This window comes from Trypanosoma cruzi, genomic scaffold (assembly GCF_000209065.1).
Source record: "Trypanosoma cruzi strain CL Brener 1047053517117 genomic scaffold, whole genome shotgun sequence".
Taxonomy (NCBI): domain Eukaryota; phylum Euglenozoa; class Kinetoplastea; order Trypanosomatida; family Trypanosomatidae; genus Trypanosoma; species Trypanosoma cruzi.
Window position 1 is genome coordinate 320,314 of NW_001849565.1, and position 8,425 is coordinate 328,738.

General features: G+C 47.2%; 1 pseudogene, besides 9 other annotated features; it reads left to right on the plus strand.

The window, feature by feature from the left end:
• Window positions 1–7,410, plus strand: Tc00.1047053508997.20 (annotated as a pseudogene; the record flags this gene model as incomplete).
• Window positions 1–8,425: a sequence feature (heterozygous, Esmeraldo-like haplotype).
• Window positions 1,038–1,069: a microsatellite.
• Window positions 3,788–3,812: a microsatellite.
• Window positions 7,579–7,598: a microsatellite.
• Window positions 7,622–7,648: a microsatellite.
• Window positions 7,929–7,970: a sequence feature (A-rich).
• Window positions 8,168–8,201: a sequence feature (G-rich).
• Window positions 8,287–8,326: a microsatellite.
• Window positions 8,355–8,381: a microsatellite.

An 8,425-nucleotide genomic window follows, 5' to 3' on the forward strand; every position in this document is an offset into this window, starting at 1 on the left:
GTCTCATGCCGTACGCGCTGCTGTGTGTGATCTCGTTCCAGTTATTGCAGAGACGGATGTACTTTCCGCGGTCCGTCGTACCACCTATTGCGCTATCATTATGGAACCCGTGAAAAACGTTCGAGATGAACGAAACAAGAGCCTGGAGCTGCGCAATGTTGCTACCTTTATAAAGAACGTTGGTTACGAGGTACTAGACACCACAAACAGGACGAATCTGGACTCTATCCTCATGCGCTACATCACTCGTCGGGAAACGCAAGAGGAGTGTTGGCATATTCTAGCGGCCATATGTAGCAGCCACGCATGGTCAATATACAAGCGGGTGCTACATACGAGTAAGTCTGGAAGGTCTATAGCCGCTAGCTTCTCTGCCAGCAAGAGTGAGGCACCAACGACGGCAGGAAGCACTCATTCCGTGCAAAATGCTTCTGTTGGGAGCGAAGGTACGACATCTGCTCGGACACGAAGTGCGGCTCCAGCAAATTGTGTCAAGCAGCAAGAACTCATACAGCACGTTGATGGTTTGGTGCGCCGCTGCATTCCTCACCTGGCGAATGCTGTTCTTTCTGCCGAGCTTGTCAAGTATGTAACGATGATTCAAGAACATGTACTCCCCGTGAGTGCTGAGCTGCAGGCGGCTCTTGAAAATCTTGTTGACAATAAACTAAAGGACAATCTTCAGGATTCAAAGCGGATGGATTTTAGTGGTGGCATGCCAAATTCGACACGCGATAAGTTCCCCGTCTCTACAGTGGGTTCTGTCCCACTGCATTCAAAGCATGATGCCCAACAGCAGGCATCAACCTTCAGTGGGCCCAGCAGTACTGTGGGCCGTTTAGCGCAGTACTTTCTCTCGCCTGCCACGTTAGAGGCCGGAACCGGCAATTTTAACCGCAACGTGACGACTAGTAGTGTTGGAGGAAGTCAAGTGAATGTGTGTACGAGGAGCGATGGGGCAGGAAATTTAGCTGGAGGAGGTCACAACTCATCTATAAGCAGCGTGGCAATTTCTGCGACAACAGCAAATACAAATGCAACAGCAACAACAACGACAACGACAACAACAGGTGGTGTAGGGTTTGTTATCGGTAGTGGTGGTAACAACAACATGTCTACGAATTATCCAGTAAGCGCTCCGGAGCTTTGCATTGCTCTTGGGCTCTTTGCAAAGCGACAAATAACTTCATTGCAGCAGCTGGAGGAAGTTCGGTCTTCCGTTATTCATTATCAACGTCACCAGGACGCCCAAGTACGGCAGCAGTGCAGTGCCTCGGTTGTGGAAGCACTGAGCCAGTGGACGTACTACGCAAGGCAGCATCGCACCTCTACCTACTCCACACGTGTCACCGAAATTCTTGAGCTCTACTTAAGGCATGTAGTGATGGAGCTGGATCCGAAGGTTCGACTCATGGAAGTAACACTTCTTGCAGATGCCGTGGATTTACGTCCATTTCTGTTAGAGCAGAGAATTTTAAAAACGCTTATGAGTTTCCTTCATGACACTTCCCAGGTACGAGAGAAAACTGTGGAACTTTTCGTAGTTCTTACGCAGGAACCGCGGTCAACGCCTTCAGTGGAAGCGGTGCAGCAAAGTTTACTTATTTTGGTAGAGTCGTACGTGGCGGTAATTGAGTACTCTGACGATCCTCGAATTCTTATTCGTCATATTTCTGATCTTCAAACAATTGCAAAGTCCTCTCTGGCGCCATTGATGGATCATATGCATCGCATTTTTATTGCTTTTCGGAGGCACTTGGTGGATGAGATGGTGGCCGATGCTATCGCCCTCTCCATTCTGAAGACAACCGACACCATTCTTGGTGCCCTGATGAAGGATGAGAACCTGATGCTCCGGAACCAAGATGATTTGGCAGAGTTGTACGCCCCAGCGGTAAGTATTCTCCGCCACAGCACATCCACCTCACTGAGCCACGCTGCCATTAGCTTTTTGGTGAAAATGCATGCTATTGGGGCTTCGCCGCGGGAGTGGAATGCGACTCAGCTTCATGATCTGCTGCAATCCATCACCTCCGTCTACATTGGTGCATTGAACAGTACCGATGAGGAGGTGAGACAGGTGCTTACACTTTTTGGTCAATTAGGTGCTGTTGATCCTTCAACCAAAACCAGACACCGCTGTCACAAAGAAGAAAGATGATGAGGCGGCCATTCAAGATGAAGCCGATCTTGAACTGACATACGATTAATACAGTCATTGTCTACCGTGATCTGAGCCGCATATTGGATGTGAGTCTTTCGGAGATGGTATGCACACAGGTATTACGCACCTTACTGCAACTTGTGCAAACGACTAGTGACAGGAAAGATCTCATTGGAGGAGCTCATGCGGCAAAGGCAGTGTTGCAGATTGCAAAGCGTTCAAACGACACACCGTCGCTGCGGATAGAAGCGCTGCACGTTCTCGCTGCTATCACCTCACTAAGGCATGAAAAAATTTCCAAGACGGTCTTACCTGAAATTGTGGTGCTACTTGAACAACTCTGGTACCCACAGGATCATGCCCTTTTTCGTGCCGTATTGGATGTTGTTAGTGCGCTGAAACCAGGGAAACTATCTAGGAAGGAGCAAGCGGAAGTGTGGCCTTGGTTGTATCCACGCCTTGTGGATGTTGCCCTGCAAGATCATACAGAGTCAAGAGAATTTTGTTTGCGTGTCGTGGACATTTTGTTGCATGCCAGTTATATTCCTCCACATTGCATACCAGTTGTCTTTCCTATGCTCATGCATTTTGTGCAGCAACTTGAGCAATTGGTGGAAGTACGCTCACTCTCATTGTGTGCCGCAATCCACATTGTGTGTAATTTGAAAGCTGTGCAACATCTTCCTGCTTTAATGCATGCTATTCGGACTCTCACACGACATTGTGTGTTAAGCGAAGACCTTGGACCTCGCCTATCGACTGCGATGGTGCTGGAGGCGTTGAAAGTCCTTGCCGCCATGTGTCTGAGTGGAAAGTCAACGATAGTCGCCCTGCGTGAGTGTTTGCGAGATACAGAGGAAATGAGCAGTTTGGGTCCGACAATATCGTCGGTGGCAGAAAGTGGGCTGGATACCACAGCTGTGACGGGGGATCAGCCGCGATCGCCGTACCTGAGCCGCTATCACCCGAAGCACCAGCAGGAGTTGGGTCATGGCAGTCAATACCTTGACCAGCCTGATGACGATCGTTATGACACGTATCCGCAGGGACAGCACGACATCACACTGTTTATGAAGCACGTGGAGTTTGGGTTGCGTACAAAGGATAACAAATGGCGGGAGTGGTTTGCGGAGTTTCAAAAGAACATCATTATGGTCTCCCCACACCCTGTCTTCCGCATCGTAGTGGATCTCTTTGACAAGCACGAGCCGCTACGCCGCAAATTGTTTTACCCATCCTTCAAGTGCTTCTACGAGTCTCTCAACGCGGAGCATATGAAGAAGGTGAATGAAGTTCTTCACCTCGCCCTGCGCTCCACAGACAGTGAAGTGATCTCCAAATGCCTTGGGCTTGCCGATTACCTTGATCACAATCCACCGGACATTAAGGAGCCTGTCCTGCAGCAACTACGATACCTTGAGAGCAATGATAGCAACACACGGGCGACAACGGCCCTTCATTCGGCACAAGACCATCAAAGTAGGACGATCAGTGATAATTTCAACTTTGAGTCCCCGGTGCAGTCACTTCGTTCTCCCGTTGAATCACGCATGGGCCCAAGGAACGCCATGCCAAATCTCATTGACAATCCACTTGTGGATCTGAACAGTGGCTGTCAAACGGACAAGAACAACAACAACAACAACAATGAGGAAAGCAACGGTAACACCAATGAACTTACTGAAAAGGGTGTAGACACTTCTCGTTATTATCATCAGAATAATAACAGGATGCGAACAACAATGTGTGAAAATTCGGAAATTGCGATTGGATTTAATCCATTGGCACGTCCAATTACCTCAACGAATGCGCAAAATCCCACTTCACCCATAACGTATCCACTAGCATCACCTATTCCCAATAGTTTAAATCCGCTCTTTACAATGGATAACCTGGTAGAGGCAGCACAGCGCACACGAATGTATGATAAGGCCATAAGCTATCTTGAGAACAAGGTGTTACCTGTCATTGAGAAGTATCGTTACACAAGCAGTGTCCCAAAAGAGGCGTTGCACTCTCTTGTCCTCCCACTTGCATGGCTGTACAGTAAACGTGAGATGCAGGATTCTGTTGTTGGACTTTTTCGTGTCATTCGCTACAAGACTGAAAATGAGGATGGATTGAATTATGAATTGTTGCAGTGGTGGGATGTAGCACAGCGTGTCTATGCTGGAAAAGTGGAGAATAACAAAAACTTCAGTCTGGTGGATCTTGAGGGTTACGTACGAACGCTCTGTTTGTGTGGAGAATGGGAGAAGGCGCTTCATGTCGTCAAAACGGCCTCCCCACGGCTCACACAGTCCTCGGCGGCTATAGCACAGTCGGGGGCCATGGCGGCTTGGATTCTTGGAGAGTGGGATGATGTTAAGCACCTTAAAGAGTGTATCCCCGTGAAGGAAAAGGTCGACACGGCACTTCGTCTCTTCTTTGAGAACGCCGTTTACCTTCATGACGAATTTCACAGCAAAACCGATGGCCAAGCTATCTTGATGTGTGCGGATAGACTTTGTACGACGATTACACGTGCCAAGATGGAGGTGGATGAAAGTCTGAAGACATTACTTCCACTTAGTTACGCTCACGCTTATGAAAATCTCACCCTACTACAGCATTTTACTGAAATGGAAGAACAGATTGTGTATGTTCAGTCAAATTCTTCTGTCTTTCGTGAGCAGTTGGTGGAGCGGTGGAAAAGTCGCTTTGCGGCACTTAAACCAGACTCCCTTATGCCGAGTCTACGATCACTTATGCTTCACTCGCTTGTGTTGAAGCCTAATGACATGTCCGAGATGATTTTGAATTTCTGCGAACGAATGGGTGCAAACTATCCACAGCTTTCCATGTGGGCCATGTCGTGGCTTTGGCAAGGTCAATTCCCACGTAGCAGTCACCAGTACCAACGCGATTATGTTACATCCGGTGCCTTTTTAAGTTCACAACCCCGTGTAGCAGTTGTTTACATTAATCAGATATGGAGTGAAGGTCGACGAGAAGAGGCAGTGCGTATGATGGAGGAATTTCTTAATGGCACGCGACCGAAATTGGAGGAACAGGAGCCCCTTTGCTACGGTACGGCTCAACACCGCCTAGGCATGTGGAAACAAGAAATGCGTGCGGATCGCTTTTGGAAGAAAGATTACCGTCAGGAGATTCTACGACATTTTCACGAGGCAATTCGTGCTTTGCCTAAAAGCTACGAGGCGTGGCACAGTTGGGGCCTCATGAATTATCGCGTTCAGCAGCGTGATGGCTCCATTACACCGGACGAGCAACATTCCTTTGTTGAGGCCGCCCATCAAGGTTTTGTGGCGGCTATTTGTCGAAGCGCGAGCCCCTCTACAGCTCTTCCTGGTGTTATGCGTTTGTTGCAATTGTGGGTGTTTCATAATGGCATATCCATGTTGAAGGAGTCTGTGGCAGATAGTGTCTTCCGCATCCCCACGGATTATTGGGTGCAGGCCATCCCTCAATTGATAGGTCATCTGAGCGATACTCGACATGATGTCCGTGAGGTGATTAGTATGATCCTCCGTCAGCTGTGCGAGGTGCACTCACAGGCGGTGGTGTTCCCATTACTGGTGGTGTTTATGTCGGATGATGGAAGTGGCGGCCCGCAGCTGCGTCGACGGGAATTGGCGCAGTCCATCATTACAGTTCTCCCCAAGCGTATCCGTTCCGATGCGGAACTTGTGGCAAAACTGTTAATAGATGTCTCTTCTATCCCTATCGAAAAGATTCGTGAACATTTGAGTGCTGTAGCAACGGTTTGGAACCCAAATGCGGAATACGAGGGGGACGCGGAAGAGGTGTGTCGACGGCTACAGGCAGTACTTGACATTTTCAATGCCCATCGACACCATCTACTCTACACGGTTGGTGACATTGGTCATTATGTAGGAATGGTTATGGAGGATGAAAAGCGCGGCGATCGGGAAAAGGCGAGCAGCATTGTGAGTCAGTTGGTGGATGAAATTACCAAACACATTACGGAAAAGCTTGGTAAAGAACCTCAGAAGGCAATGGAGCCATTGTTGAACCTTAGGAACCTCTCTATTGCGGTGTTTGGTGAATATGATATTCAGTACACAAACTTCCCAACCATCGCGTCTTTTAGCTCCAAATTGGATGTCATTCCCTCCAAAAAACGACCGCGGCGTATTCGTTTAAGTGGGTCCAATGGATTTATATACACCTATTGCTTAAAGGGAAACGAAGATATACGAATGGATGAGCGGGTGATGCAGCTCTTTGGAATGGTGAATGTACTTTTGAGTGATGCACACACACCAAATAGCGCCTTTATTCACCGCTTTCCAGTCATTCCCATTAGCAATAATGTGGGTCTTCTTGGCTGGGTAGAGCACGCCAACACAATCAACAACACGATATGTATTCATCGCAATACGATCTCGAATGTTTGTACCCACCAGGAGTCCGGTGTATTGCGGTCATATGTCGAGTCCTTTGGTAGTTGGGATAAGTTGAGCATGATTCAGCGCACAGAGGTCCTGGAGTACGTGATGACGCAACCCAACTGTGAAGCTGTAGATGTCGCTCGTGCGATGTGGCATCGTTCCCATACGGCGGAGCAATGGCTTGAGCGACGCACAGCCTTCACACTCTCCTTGGCGACCATGTCCATGGTAGGATACATATTAGGACTTGGCGATCGACACCTCGGTAATATTCTCCTTTCCATGTCTACAGGGAAGATTGTTCACATTGATTTTGGCGACAGTTTTGATGTTGGTCGACTTCGTCATGTACTCCCTGAGACCATCCCATTCCGTCTTACACGCATGCTAACCAATGCGATGGAAGTGTTTGGCGTGGATGGCATCTTTCGATCCTCCTGCACCCGCACCCAGACGACTCTGCACAAAAATTGTGACAGCATCATGGCTCTTCTTTCCGCCTTTGTGCATGACCCAATCGTGCAGCATAAGGGGACGATGAAAAATATGATGGAGAAGAGCCGCACACAAGATATTGTTGAACGCATTCGTAATAAACTTCGTGGGACAGAAATGGCTGTAGAAAACAAAGATATAGTGATTTTTAACACAGTGCTGGAAAGTGCACGTCGTCCCGATCTGTGGTACATGTCTAATGCCTTCAATGACGCGGCACGGCGAACCCTCCACAAGTCATTGACACCACAGCAGCAGGTCTCTATGCTGATTGATGAGGCCACACGCGTGGAAAACTACGCTGCTTTATACTTTGGTTGGGGCCCATTATGGTAAATTCAGCTCTCCTCTCTCTCTCTCTCTCTCCTCCCCGTCTACGTGAGTCACGAAAAATCAGAGAAAAAAAAAATGTAGGAGGGGGGGAAGGTGGAATTTTTTTTTTTTTTTTTCTTTAAGAAAACGAATTTCCCCTGCATCACCACCAAAGTCAGACATTTCTTTTTCGTTGTTGTTGTTGTTGTTGTAGGGGGGTGGGGAATAATAATTTAAAAAAAAAGAAAAAGAAAAAGAAAAACCCAATGAATTGTCTCCATTTCCCTTCTTCCTTCTCACGCACCACATTATTACACATGTCAACTGCCTTCACTCTGTTAATGAGTGAATGTGCATGTGTGAAAGGGGGGAGGGGATCTTCTGAGGGGGAAAGGAAGGATGTAAAAGAGGAGCTTCTGTAGGGTCTCCGCGTCGGCGTGAGAGGAGATAAAATGGAAGAAGAGGCGGCAGCGGCTGCAATAAACGGAATCGAGGAAGATTTGGTTTTGTTTTACATTATTTTTATTTATAAAAACCGGACCAAAAAAAAAAGAAGAAAAAAAAAAAGCAGGAAAAGAAAAAAATCAAGTCGTCCTACAAAACGTGAGCGGGGGGGGAAGTGCAAAGGGGATAAACAGAAGAGGAATAAAAGAAGAAAAATTTAAAAAAGAAAAAAAAACGGTATTTTAAGAATGACCGATAAAAGAACGCAGCCCAAGCAAAGGGAATCCCAATCCGGCACTTGCGAGCTGCACAAAGACGAGGGGGGATGTGTGTGTGTGGAGGGGGGGGAGGGGAGAGGGGGGAAGGGAGGGTAAATATTATACATACATATATATATATATGTGTGTGGTGTGTGTGGTGTGCATTGTTTGATTTTTATTTGCACCCATCCCTCACTATTATTATTATTATTATTATTATTATTTTTATTATTGTTTTACTTTTACGTATGCGATCTGCGTGTGTATTTTATTTTATTTTATTTTATTTTAGTTGTTTTTATGTCTGTTTTTATAGCCCCGTTTTTGTTCCTTTT